Here is a 15,189-nt window from a genome sequence, read left to right as displayed (position 1 = left end):
GTTTTCTATTTGAATTTATTTTAAAATGAAATTTATTCCTGTGATTTCATAGCATCATTACTCCAGTAATTTTTATGTTATAGTAAAATTTTAGTAATTTAAATTTTTAAATACATGATCCTTCAGAAATCATTTTAATATTCTGATTTGCTGCTCAAAGACTTTTTATTATTATTATTATTATTATTATTATTATTATTATTATCATTATGTTACAAATAGAAAGACTTTATCATTACTTTTGATCAATTTAAAGCATCCTTGCTAAATAAAAGTACTAATTTCTATAATGTTCCCCCCCAAAAAACTGAAAAAAAGTACTTAAATGTTTTAAATATTGATAATAATAATCATAAATGTTTCTTGAACAGCAAATCAGCATATTGGAATGATTTCTGAATGATCATGTGACACTGAAGACTGGAGCTTTAAAATATATTAAAATAGAAAGCACTTATTTTAAATAGTAAAAATATTTTACAATATTATTGCTTTTGCTGTATTTTGGATCAAATGTAGGCTTGGTGAGCAAAAGAGAATTCTTTAAAAAAAAACATAAAAAAATCATACTGTTTAAAAACTTTTGACTGGTGGTGTATTTTAAATTGTTATATTGCACAACATACTGTTTTACATGACTGTTTTTATTGTATTTTTAATCAAATAAATGCAGCCTTGTTCAGCATAAAAAATAAAAGCATAAATAATCTAATCAACCCCAAACTGTAGTGTACATAAATATATTCTAAAATACTGATTTTGGGAAAAAGCAAAGTGATTACATACAATCTTATGTTTAAACTGTTTTAGAATGAGTTAGCTTAGAGGAAGTTCCCTTAGCAGGCTGCATGTTGTTACCTACATTTAGTCTTACATGCCTGTGATGCATGAAAATGCTTTCCAGGTGGTTTGCTCACTTGCTTTTGCAACTAAGCTCAAGTATTTGTGAAACGCCGTAAGCCACAGGTTGGATTCACAAAGCAGATGACATAAAAGATAACATCGCCCAGCGGTCGAATTGAATGAGTCTAAAAAGAGACAATATTGGTATTCTTTGAAACCAATAACCCGGAAAACAACATAACTGACAATAATCCCCCTCACCCAATCTCCATTTAAATACCCTGTGTACATTCATCGCAGTTTCTGCAGCCTAAACCGACCCTATCACAACAACAGGCCGTGTCAGTGCAGTTTGAATATCTCTTTGTGCCGGAATGAAATCATATCGGTTTGCATCCGTGTCCAAAGCCCGCAAAGTCACACGTCCAATTTCCAAAGAACGCCAATTCCTCTCCTCCACGCTTTTTATTTGCGTGTAGTCTTCCGAAACGTCGAGCTCTCTGCGGGCGGTGTGTGCTGTGCTGCCCTTAGCGGGATCACAGCTCCGATCAGCACCATGGACAGCTCCAGCAAAAGCAATGCTAATGAAGCACGGCCTTCCTCATTCCCCTCTGTACTAGCATCAGACAGGCGCTCACTCTCACCATCTCCCCTCTAAATGATCCACTGCCGCCGCGAGCGTAACCCCGAGAGAGGATGTTCTGTGCTTCTGTGTCCCGTGTTCTTTGCTCTCTGCTTCTTTATTTTTTTATGAACTGCCTCTTTTTCTCTCGCTCGTCTGCTCTCGCCCTACTCCAAAAAGACAAGAACACAAGAAATCACCCAGTCCCGTTGTCTTTTTTCCCAGCTTAATAGGACAGAACCGGAGAGGCAGAGGATATGAAATTCTGCTGAATGCAGTTCTGCCCGAGTAGCGGCCAAAACTAGCCTGTGAAGCAAACAAGATTGTTCTCTTCCTATTTAATTTCCACAGGATGACAAGGAGATCAGAAGGGGTTAAAGGGGCACAGCCAAAACATTGGTTCTTCTTTTCATCCAGATGTCAGGTCGGCTGAGAACGACGGCTTGTTTGTGTAGATACATGTGCATTGTTTTATACTTTGTTAATTATGCTTCAAATGACTTGAAATGGCTTTTTTATTGTCGTTATTACAGTATGTACTTTTTCCCCCCTTGGTTTGTGTGCTTTTTACAACGACCATTTCTATTATTCTCTCTGCTATCTGGGCTGTTGGATGTGAATCTACTTGACAGACGGTCCTCAATAACAATGCGAAGGTCTGGCTGTTCTCTAACTGTAGCAACCAGGACGAACACAGACTGTCCAACTAGAGAAAGAGAAACAGACATCTGTTGGTTTTTGAACATGCATTGATGCATCTCAAGCTGCCATCGCAAAGCCGTTCCTCCAGGCAACAACAAAAGCGAGATCGGGGAAGGTGGGGGAAGATGCATTTTCTTTATTGAACAGTTGTGCGGTTGTGTGTATAATTTAAAGGGAAACAAAGCATATTGTGTGGCAGATTGCAGTCTGCTCGGGTTTAATTGGAGATAGGGAGAGTGAGGCAGATGTGAGTTAAGACTGTTAAACTCTGATTACTAGGATGAATCCTTATCCCACACCCATACAGAGGATGGTCGAAAATATTGATCAGATCCAAAAAAGTTAGCTGGTAGTTATCCATCGATCTTGTTCAATCTATCTACCTATAAACCTCAAGGTTTTTTAAGCTTTTTTCAAAGATTTTAAACAATACTTTGGCATTAAAAAAATACAAAAGCTGAAAAATAGATTTTAAAGAGATAGCTCACCCAAAAATCTCACCCTCATGTCGTTCCAAACCGAATTTTGACCTTTGTTCATCTTTGGAACACAAATTAAGATATTTTTGATGAAATAAGAGCGCTTTCTGACCCTGCGTAGACAGCAGTGCACCGTATGCATGCGTTTTGGTACTCTCGCAAATGTGCGCCGAAGACTGACACAGAAGTCGTATTCTTATAGTTTCATAAAATTAAGGTTGAACCACTGTTGTCACATGGACTATTTTAATGATTTCTGGGCCTTGAATGTGTCATTTGCATTGCTGTCTATCCAAAAGCTCTTGCATTTCATCAAAAATATCTTAATATTTCTGTTCCTAAGATGAACGAAGGTCTTAAGGGTTTGGAATGACATAAGGGTGAGTGAGTAATGACAGATTTTTCATTTTTGGGTGAACTATCCTTAAATCTACTCCCTTTCCATCAGATTTGAATTGCAGTTAGGAAATGGTACTTAACGGCAATTACCGGGGTTCAGGTGCTTAAGGCATTAAAGAATGTAAGAAAAAAGACATTACATATAATTTAGCAAGACTGTACCCACCTAAATCAATGATTAAAAAAGCATTTTTTGGCAAGTCGAGGTCATTCACCATAGAAATACAGCATTTTTAAGTCCTTTTTTAACTGTTATAGCACCCGCTATGGCCCAATCCCCTTAAAACTTGGGCTCAGCAGGTTTTGTGAAGTTGTGATTTTACCTTTTTGTTTTATAGGATTTTGGGTACATTTGGACAGGCCCCTCTTCTAAACGACCCCGTTATAGCCTCCCAAAGGGTAAATTGAAACATTTTTTTGATAATTATTGTCTAGAGAGTCCAGAGAACTGTACTGCAGTGTTTTTTTCCAAATTGAGTGAAAGCCTAGTACTAGTTGTCTGCAATGAGGAGTTCTATTGTACGATACGAATATCATCTGTATGTGCTAAAAACCATGCAACGTATAATCGTTTACATACTTGAAAATTCAATATCAACCCCCAGTGGCCGATTTCTTTCAAATTTCTCTCAGACCTTTGGGGCCGTGTGTCGAACAGGTCCACCTAGTCTTGTTCCAGTCAGCCTCCGTTAATCTTGTCTAACAGGTGCTCAAAATTTGTTGGCCTATGGTGGCCATGTTTTTTGAGATGCGCAAATGTCCTTGTAGACACTTGTACTTAGACCGTTTTTTTTATATATATATATATATATATATATATATATATAATTATTGATGTTCAGTCTCCAGAGAATCTTTCTACTCTGGTTTGGTTCCGATCAGGCGAAAAACCTAGGACTAGTTGCAAAAGTAGGTTTTTCAAAAAACAAACAAAAAAAAAGCAAAATACCTGAAAATTTCGCCAGTCCCATGATTGAATCTGAGGCATATATTTTGTCCGCTGTTAACCAAGGATTCTAACGATATAAGACACTTGAGCCTGCGACTGCCAGTTTAGGAGTTATAAGCAATTTGTACTTTTGATCGCTGTAGCGCCCCCATCAGGCCAATTGAGGTGAGCATTGGACATGTTGTAGGTGGTGTGAGTACTACCATCCCTCCAAGTTTCAAGTCTCTACGACTTGACGGTTTGGTCTGTGCAATCCGTTTTATGTGGAGATCGCTGATCTGTGACCATTCTAACAATTATAATAGTGTTTCAGCGCTTACGAGCTTCAACCCCTAAAAATCTAGTCTAATTGCCTGAGTGAGGACACAAATGTTTTTTATCGGCCCACCTGGAGACAAAGACAACATTTTGACACTTCTGAGGATGAAAATGTTACTGGATTTGGCAAAGGTTAGTGACATCAACCCATTGATTTATTTATTGATGAGTTGCCGATTATCTGTTCTTTCTTTCCTCACTAGGTGACCTGTGTGTGTTTTAATTACAGCGTGGTGGAGTGTGGTCGCCTCTTCATCCACTACACTAACAGGAACTTGAGTCCAGGAAAACTGGAAATTACTCCTGACAAAACTAAGTAGCTCACCTCTCTCAATTCACCAGATTAAGAGAGACTGGCCTCCAAAGTGGACTCCTCCTGGAGACTTACTCTCTCTCACACACACACACATACACACACTCCCTCCTCTCATCCTAATCGTGAAGCACCCATCGAGTACATGTCCCTGGAAACAAAATTCAGTTTCTAATAATACTTTAGTCCTTCTTGGTTTGGAAGAGGTCTTTTGTCGGGTATTGTAACAAGTCTGCAGGGAGTTTTGCTCTTGTGGGAGCCAAAAGCAGACAGAAGGCTTGGCACTTTTTGCCATATCTCTATCTCCACGCTCTGCCAGACATCCTGAGCTTAAGTGTGCTGCACTGATCTTCTTCCTCTCACAGCGAGTCTCCTTTTTCTCTATTTGCGTCTGTTGTCCCAAATCCTTTCTCACAAATCATTTTCCACCCAGCACTTTGACCTTCTCTCTTCCTGGGGTTTTCGTCTCACTTGTCTCTTTCACATCATGCCTTGCGGATCCTTTTCACCAAAAATGGAAAGATTTTACACCTTCTCTTGTTCCTTCTCACTCTATTGCTCCTTGCTTGACTTCAAAAATGTTTTCACCTTGAGATGGCACGAATGATCTTACTGTAAGGGGCAACCGAATCCATTGGAGGCTTTGGCCAAGCAGAGCAGCTGAGTCACCTGCTCCGATGTGATTGCGTTGGATTCGGGATAATCCAGCACCTTCTCTTTTCTTAACAGTTCTTAGTCTATTTCTATCTCAAGGACAGGCCCTTTGAGAAAAGATGGCCTCGATCGCTGATAGAGGCCATGGTGTTCTTTAAGAAAATGCTTTTTTTGGCTTTTAAGCAATGAAAGAAGTTTAAAGAAGTCTTAGGTAAGGAAACAAACTCTTAAGCTCGTTTTTAACCTGAATGCCCATTATTGGTTCATGCAAATGCAGAGTGATTTAATGCAAATCCCTAGCCTTGGCTGTGGTAACATCTCTCCAGTTGTTGCTGTGCATGAAAACAAAGGCAAATTAGACCTTACAAAGTGTCCTCAAAGGATGAGGCTTCTTCAGATTTCGTTAAAAGCAGCTCAGAGGTGAGAATGAGTACAAATAGACTCAGTTCTAGAAAGTGTCGCACCATCGCACCAAACTGTTAAGACCTTCTCAGAAAACCGCAGCATATAAATAGACTCGACTGCGGCCACTGTGAGTCAGTGGCTGTCAGCAAAGCTTAAGTTCGAGGGCGGATGTTGGAGGAGGAGGGTGGTTGTCCTTTTCTATGCTTTTCCAGACAGAAAGATAATCATTCTCCCTCGGGGTATGGACTGTTAGAAGGGGTTTCTGTCCGGATGGGGGTGCTGGCGGGGAAATTCAGGGTGTTTTTTTTTTGCCCTGGAAGCCCTGACTCTGCAAGGTCACATCACCATGAGTGAGTCTGTGAGGATGTGCAGAAAGGACAATGCCCGGAGCGCATGTGATGGAACCAGGCCAGCGTGCCACCACATACTGCCCGCATGACAGACAGAGCACAACATCACCCGCCAACGAGGTCCTGGAACAAAATGACAGTTAACAGCATTAGATGCTAACATTCTTGGTCTTTTGTATAATTTATGTGCCTTTTTGCCCTTATTTATAGGACACAGAAAACAGGAATGTGTAAAGAGAGATACGGTAGGAGGAATTTGCGCAGTAGATGACCCATGCTGGACTCAAACCTGGAGCAGTATGAGCTAATATACACTATATTTTTTAATATACAATAAGAGATTTTTTTTTTTTTTTTTTTTTTTTTCAGGTGTCACATATTTAATAGGGCTGGGAGGCTTAATAGGCTTCTCATTTTTGCGAAACGATGTTGATTCTGAAATCCCAAGAATCCATTAGTCTAGCCTGTTTTCATTTAATGACGGGAACAATGTAGACACCTCCCATTTAATAAATCGCAACAAGCTTTGTGTTCTGTTACTTTTGATATGAAGACAGTCTCCGATTTAAAATTCTGTCTATTTTATGACAGTATTCAAACAATAAATGCCGTTTTGGCGCTGTTTAATGTGGAGTAACAGTAACAGCGTGAGGATATATATATATATATATAAAGAGTTCAGATATTATTACATTATATTATATCCAAAATAATCTATATCGAATTGGAAATTGAATCGCAAGCTTGTGAATCAGAATTGAATTGTGAAATTTGTGTCAAAACCCAGCTGTAATATTTAATACAAAATGTTTAATTATATAATACTTGAAATGCATAATTTATAAAATAAATATTTTTTAAAACACTACAGTTTAAAAGTTTGGGGTCAGTAAGCAGCCATTACTCTAGTCTTCAGTGTCACGTGATCTTTCATAAATCATTCTTATATGCTGATTTGGTGCTTAAGAAACATTATTATTGTCAAAAACAACTTATGCTGCTTAGTGTTTTTTGTAAAAAAATATATATATATATAATTTTTTTTTTTTTTATGATAGTAAGTTAAAAACATTTATTTGAAATTGAAATCTTCTGTAACATTATAAATGTCTTTACTGACACTTTTGTTCAATTCAGTGCATCCTTGCTCAATATTAATTTCTTTCTTTTTAGTTTTTTATATATATATATTTTATATATATATATATATATATATATATATATAAAACTTTACACTTTGGTGCAAATCTGCTGAGTGTTCCTCCTGAAAAATAAGGCACGTACTTGCAAAAAGGAAATGTAAAGCTAAAAGGTTTTCCTTCTGAGGATGAAAAGAAATTTGTGTGTATGTGTGCATTTAAAGCACTTTATAATCACTTTATGTCATTATATTTGGGTAATGGAAGAAGCACAAAGACCGAACCTGAAATTACAGAGCGGGTCCATTCATGTTTAATCTACCTCAGCAAAAAAAGCTCTTTATGATTATGGTTTATAAAAGCTCAGACTGAGAGAGAATAACTCAAAGATTGTGTTTGGAGCAGAGAGCAAGTACAAAGTGGCAGCCTTTGATCTCCATGGTGGCAGTGACAGCGACTGGGCGGGCGGAACCATGCGGAGGGTCTTCCGGGATTCATTATCCTGTTTGTGAGTCTTTTTAATGACAGGGGAGGTCCCTGCCCTCACCAAGAGTCACAACAGAGAGCCGTTTATGCACACGTCTGAACAGACGAGCTGTGAGCGTTCTCTAATTACGGTTTAAGATCTATTACAACTATTTCCTTTATTTAGACTTTTCATGCCAATTATGTTTGAGGTAATATGCAAACAATCAACGCTCATAAAATAATAACAAAAAAACGCTTGATGAACTCCAGAGATAATAACAAATGACTGTTCATCTTAAACGTACTGCCATCGTGTTTTCATTTAGTGCTGTAAAGAGACAGTTCCACATTATTATATTGTATTTTAATTAAACTGTCCAGAGATCACATTCCAGGCCAAAGAATGAATGTGGCAGATCATCTACCGAAGATAAATACTTCACATCAGTAAAATCATTAATCAGTCTATGTTGGCAAATGCCTTGTTTAATACCGGAGCTATAGAATTAGGATGATGTCAATTGGCTTGTTCCTTAAAATGTTACACAATGGGAAAATTTAATTATCTCTTAAGCCGGGGGCTTTTTTTTTTCTTTCTCAAGAAAAAAATTGAGAAATATTTTTTCTCCATCAAGGGCAAAACCAGGACATTCTAAATATTTTTAAAGAGTTATTTCATATATTTCAATATTTATTTTAATTTTATATTTTTATGATTTAATTATTAGCTTTTCATCTACGAGTGGGAAAAACCTTGAGTTAGTGAGACATTTGGATAGGTATTTTTATACTAGCTTGTCCATATACACTGACCAAAATTATAAACGCAACACTTTTGTTTTTGCCCCCATTTTTCATGAGCTGAACTCAAAGATCTAAGACTTTTTCTCTGTACACAAAAGGCCTGTTTCTCTCAAATATTGTTCACAAATCTGTGGTCAGTCAGTATCTGGTGTGACCAACATGCATCTCCTTTGCATAGAGTTGATCAGGTTGTTGATTGTGGCCTTTGGAATGTTGGTCCACTCCTCCTCAATGGCTGCGCGAAGTTGCTGGATATTGGCAGGAACTGGAACACGCTGTCATATACGCCAATCCAGAGCATCCCAAACATGCTCAATGGGTGACATGTCCAGTGAGTATGCTGGCCATGCAAGAACTGGGATGTTTTCAGCTTCCAGGAATTGTGTACAGATCCTTGCAACATGGGGATGGTCGTGGATGAATGGCACAACAATGAACCTCAGGATCTCGTCACGGTATCTCTGTGCATTCAAAATGCCATCAATAAAATGCACCTGTGTTCGTTGTGCATAACATACGCTTGCCCATACCATGACCCCACCGCCACCATGGGCCCCTCGATCCACAACGTTGACATCAGACAGCTCACCCACACAACGCCATCTGCCCTGTACAGTAAAAATCGGGATTCATCCGTGAAGAGAACACCTCTCCAAAGTGCCAGACGCAATCGAATGTGAGCATTTGCCCACTCAAGTCGGTTACGATGACGAATCTGCAGTCAGGTCGAGAATCCAAAGAGGATGACGAGCATGCAGATGAGCTTCCCTGAGATAGTTTGTGCAGAAATTCTTTGGTTATGCAAACCGATTGTTGCAGCAGCTGTCCGGGTGGCTGGTCTTGGAGGTGAATATGCTGGATGTGGAGGTCCTGGGCGGGTGTGGTTACACATGGTCTGAGGTTGTGAGGCCGGTTGGAAGTACTGTCAAATTCTCTGAAACGCCTTTGGAGAGGGCTTATGGTAGAGAAATGAACATTCAGTAAAAAAGTGTGCTTATCAGTGAGGATGTCAGAAAGACACATTTGAATATGTACATTCAATGCTGTCAGCTGTGACCGGGATGTATACAAAAAAAAAAAAAAGCATTGATGTTGAGCAGATTTGGTTTTCCCTATGATCTCACTGGGGTCATATCACACATTTTGACAAGCAACGAATGTAAAGTCCAGAAAAAAAAAAAGTCACACTGTCTGGATCTGGCTTCAGCCGATCAGGCAGATTCCTGCTGATGATTTCGCACCATGTTAAGCAAGCCTGGACATGTCTCAGAACATGATGTCAAATATAGGTATGTATCTCACTTTCAGTCACACTGTCTCACTCTCCCCTTCCTCATTTCCTTCAGCTCGCTCTCCCTTCATGTCCTCTGAGACAGCGGTGTGATGTAATGTGAAGTAGAAATGGTGTCGACTCTTTGACCTTGTGTTAAGTCTTCAGACTGAGAATGAGAAAGGTTGTAAAAAATGTTGTATTACCTCACTCTCTTCTACCGCTCTCCATCTCTCTGCGCTTTGTAGGAGGGGTTGAGAGGAGTGTGGTGTAAATCTACTCATCGTGTTAAACCAGGCCTGTTTGTATGAGGCTACCTAGAACACCTGAGTCTCTGAGTCCCGACTGACATCATGTTCTAACCCCAAATGGCTCCACTTCAACCAAGTTCCTCCCTCACGCACCTCCTGAGGTTTGCTCATCCTGCCATATTCTGTTGTATCTGTTCTCATCATTTTAGAATAAAAACGGTGTGTTCATGTTTTAAAGAACTACTTCACCCAGGCATTCTTTACTCCGAACCTGTATGCTGTTTTTAACATGGAACACAAAAGAAGACATTCTGAAGAATCCTTTTGTCCATTGAAAGACGGCTCAAGGAGAACAAAATGGTCTATATCAAAGGTTTTTAAACTGAGGTCTGGGGACCTCAAAAGGCTGCAAAGACATGAAGTTATAAAAAAAAATACATAAATATAAAAATCACAGAATTTGACATTGGTTACAGTTTCATTCTGCTCTCTAAAATGTGAAAATCATGTGATTAATCACAATTATTTTATTCTATTGATAGTCAACTTAATAAACACAAAATATTTTCCAGATTATGGTTTGCACCCACTTGTATTATTATTTTTACTGTTTTACTATTAATGGGTCTTTGCACGTGAACATTTATAGTTGTCATTCATTTTTATTGTCCTATTTAAGTTAATGATTTAAATTTTGAGCTGTTCCTTAGACAAAGTTATCATATGACTTCAGAAGACTACAGTTGTGGTCAAAAGTTTACATAGACCTTGCAGAATCTGCAAAATGTTCAGTATTTTACCAAAATAAGAGGGATCATCCAAAATGCATGTTATTGTTTATTTAGTACTGACCTTAATAAGATATTTCACATTAAAGACATTTACATATAGTCCACAAGAGAAAATAATAGTTGAATTTATAAAAATGGCCCTGTTCAAAAGTTTACATATGCTTAATTCTTAATACTGTGTTGTTACCTGGATGATCAACAGGTATTATTTATTTATATATTTTTTGTGAGAGTTGTTAATGGATCACTTCTTGGTCCTAAACAGTTAAACAGCCCACTGTTCTTCAGAAAAATCCTTCAGGTCCCACAAATTCTTTGGTTTTCCAGCATTTTTTGTGTATTTGAACCCTTTCCAACAATGACAGTATGATTTTGAGATCCATCTTTTCACACTAAGGACAACTGAGGGACTCATACACAACTATTACAAAAGGTTCAAATGCTCACTGATGCTCCAGAAGGAAAAACAATGCCTTTAGAGTGAGGGGTGAAAACATTTGAACAGAACAGAACGACGATGTGTACATCTTTCTTATTTTGCCTTATTTTTTTTAATTTTTTTTTTTTTAAGTACTGCCCTTCAGAAGCCACATTATATACTGTTTCTCAGAAGAAGAAATAAGTCCATTTTACTGATTTAAATGTGTTGTTTTTCCTTCTGAAACATCTCTGACTGTTTAAAACTTTAGTAATAGTTGTATGTAAGTCAAGTTATCCAATTGTCCTGTGAAAAGATGGATCTCAAAATCATATACTTTTGTTGGAAAGGTTTCAAATACTTAAAAGATGCTAGAAAACCACAGAATTTGTGGGACCTGAAGGGTTTTTCTGAAGAACAGCTGGCAGTTTAACTGTTCAGGACCAATAAGGGACTCATGAACAACTATCACAAAACAATAATAATAATAATAATAAAAAACAATAAAAACAGCTGTGGATCATTCAGGTAACAACACAGTGTTAAGAATCAAGCGTGTGTAAACTTTTGAGTCTTTTTTTCAAATTCCACTATCATTTTCTCTTGTGGACTTGTCTTTTATGTGAAACATCTTATTCAGGTCAGTGCTAAATTAAGAACAATATCTATTTAGTTTGATCTCTCTTATTTTGGTTAAATAAATTGGAAGGGTATTTCCTTCTTATGGTGCTTTTATTATGCTTTTTGCTCTTTTTTCCGCAGATTGCGAGTCATGGTTAGTATGAACTGTCATTGTATGACAAAGAGCTGTAGATTCTTTAAAATGTCCCATTTTGTGTCCATGCAACAACACATGTTGAGTTTGACCATTTTTATTTCCCTCTAAACAGACTGTGCATGTCTCTTTAATCAGGAATGGTTATGTCTCAAAGATTCATTTCCAAGTGACATTCTTTCACGGTGCACTGAGGTGCTTTTGTTTACACCCTGCAAAAACATGTCACCGCTATTAGCGGTGCACAAACCTGAAGAGTTTTGAAATATCTTGGTGCTTGTGTACCCGCACTATATTATTTTTATTAAACGGCCACAAACTGACAAATAAAAAACAGTGAGGAGGAACTTCTCATTAGCTGTGTGTGGAGAAGAAAGATGCGTCGTGTTTTTTCCAGCAAGCGGGTGTAAAGAAACAGAGCAGCAGATCAGAGAATGTGGTTGTTCACTGCTGTGGCAACCCTAAATCTGAATAACAGTTACTGTGACAAACTGCATATCAAATCGCTGCACCACCTACTCCACTTGCCCCCTAAGTTTATAGATACTCTTAATATTTAACAGGCATAATTTGCCAAGAGCTCTGGATTAGTGAAGAACGCACAGAGAACGGAGCAGCGACATAAAATCAAAACACACATTGCAGACGTGTCAATGAGCATTTTTTTTTTTTAAATGTGTGCAGAGAAACAGTTGCTATGGAAGGAGCTTAATGAGGGGGAATTAAGATGGAGAGGAAGGAGCAGGCCACGGGGCTAGTTTTAGAAAAACAAGTCGAAGAGATGTCTGATCTAATTTATGAACCCCGAGTGTCATTTCAAAATCTCTCTCTCTCTCTCTCTCTCTCTCTTAGCTGCTATGTAAAACAAGAGATGAATAAACAAATCTGCCTCATTAATATGTATAACCATACATGTCTACGGCAGTAGCAGGATGTCAACAATGCTTTGTAACGGGAGAATATTTTCAGCTGTCGCCGTTAAATGCACTATCAGCAGTACAGCATATTTGATGCATTTGAAATATTATGTGCCGCAACAAGGTTATTACGAGGATTTCGTTCGGCATTATAACATGCAAAACATGTTGCGTTTACTACAGCACGTAATCTCTCTCTTCGAGGCTATAATATTCACATTTTCTCAGGTTAAGTAGATGATACATTACAGCCTGGAATTCTCATTTTGTTTTTTTATGCTTTAACAGGTTGTATACGTCTGACACGCACGCATACACGTTCACGCTCCAGTAGAGGATGGCTGGTGAGGAATTAATGGTACAATGAGCTTCTAATTACTGCTGGATCACAATGCTAAGGTGAGGTAGAAAAACAAGAGAAAGAAACGTGTATGCTAATTATATTCCAAATAATGCAAAGCGGTTGCATTGACAGTGAATCAAAGATTGGTTTGCTGTTCGGGCTTTAATGGGCGGCTAATTGCTCCTCTCTCGTTAGTCATAGTCTATTCATGTGCAATTAGCCTGTGATTCAGTCTCTGTACAAGCACCAGGGCACAGCTTAGATGTGCTACCTGTGTCCTGTGGCACGTATGGTCTCCCACCAACACAGCACTTCTGCATGTGCTGTTTTTACAATCTGACACAACTGACTGAATCGTTATGAAAGAGCAGTTACAGTTTTTGTTTTTTTCTAAATAAGTCTCTTATGCTCACCAAGGCTCCATTCATACTGTAGTATTGCGAAAAAATTTTACAATTTAAATTATCTGTGTTCTGTTTTGAAACGGTTTAAAATGAAATTTATTTTTGTGATGCAAAGCTGAATTTCCAGCAGTCATTACTTTAGTCTTCAGTGTCACACTGTAAAAAATGACTGTGAATTTAATGGTAACAAATTGTAAAAATGCTATAGTAAAAGACTGTAAAATTTAGTGAATAACTGTAAATTGACACTCCTAGAATTAATTAAATTTTTTAACATTTGATGTTTTTTTTTTTGTTGTTGTTGTTGTTGAAATAACTCTTTCTTCTTATTTTTTTCTTAGCAGTTTTGTACATTAGGTTTGTATGTTACATCTAATGTTGTTCAATTAATGTTTATTGCATTATTTCAGTTTCATGTGTGTTACCATGATAGTGTTTAGTGTTTGTGTGAATGTTACTGTGCACCTTCAATATATGTTAATATTTAAAAGCTGTTTGTGATGAGCTTTGGTCCATCATGTGACTTTCTCATCACCACTTGCTTTTGGTGGTTATCAGTGTATTACAAAGGTACAAAACAGATTTCAGTACTTCAATAGGTTGGTGCAGATTAGATCAGTTAATAAAATTACTGTATTTACCTGTAAATTTAAAAACCGTAAAATGTAAAACGATACTACCGTATTTTTTATGGTAGAATTCCAGCAACCACAGCTGCCTTTTTTTACCGTAAATTTTACAGATTTTTTTTTTTTTTTTTTTTTTTTTTTTACAGTGCACGATCCTTCCGAAATCATTCTGATGTTATGATTTGCTGCTCAAGAAACATTTCCAATTTTTTTCAATGTTTAAAACTGTTTAATATTGTTGTAGAACTTGTGGTGCACAACCATTTTAAATTTGTGGTAAGAAAGATTTTGTAAAACAAAACAAACAAAAAAAAAAAGATATTTTTATTCAACAAAGATGCATTAAATTGATCAACAATATAGACATTTTTAATGCTGCAAAATATTTATTTTTCAAATAAATGCTGTTCCTTTGAAACATTCCATTCAACAAAAAAGACTAGAACAAAATGCATTAGTTTCCACCTGTTTTGGGCAGTAACTAGTTACTAGTAACTAGGGCTGTCAAATGATTAACTGCTATTAATTGCATACAAAATAAAAGTTTGAGTTTGCCTTATATGTGTGTGTACTGTGTGTAATTATTATGTATATATAAATACAAACACATTCATGTATATATTTAAGAAATATTTACAAGTATATGTATTTATTGTATTTTTTATATAATTTATATTATATATAAATAACATGTTTCTCTTAAATACTTAAATTTGTGTGTATATATACATAAAAATTACACACTGTACACACACATATATTAGGCAAACTCTTTATTTTGTATGCAATAAATTGTTTGACAGCCCTACTAGTAACACGTTACAGTAACAATACTACTTTCCCTGCATGGTAACTAGTGTAACTAATTACTAATAAAATTAATATTATTGCAGTTACCATCAAGTACTCTTTTTGTTACAGTCATTAATGATTTATAAATTCAAAA

Source organism: Labeo rohita, chromosome 11 (genome assembly GCF_022985175.1).
Source record: "Labeo rohita strain BAU-BD-2019 chromosome 11, IGBB_LRoh.1.0, whole genome shotgun sequence".
NCBI lineage: Eukaryota > Metazoa > Chordata > Actinopteri > Cypriniformes > Cyprinidae > Labeo > Labeo rohita.
Note: the sequence above shows the minus strand (reverse complement) of the source record.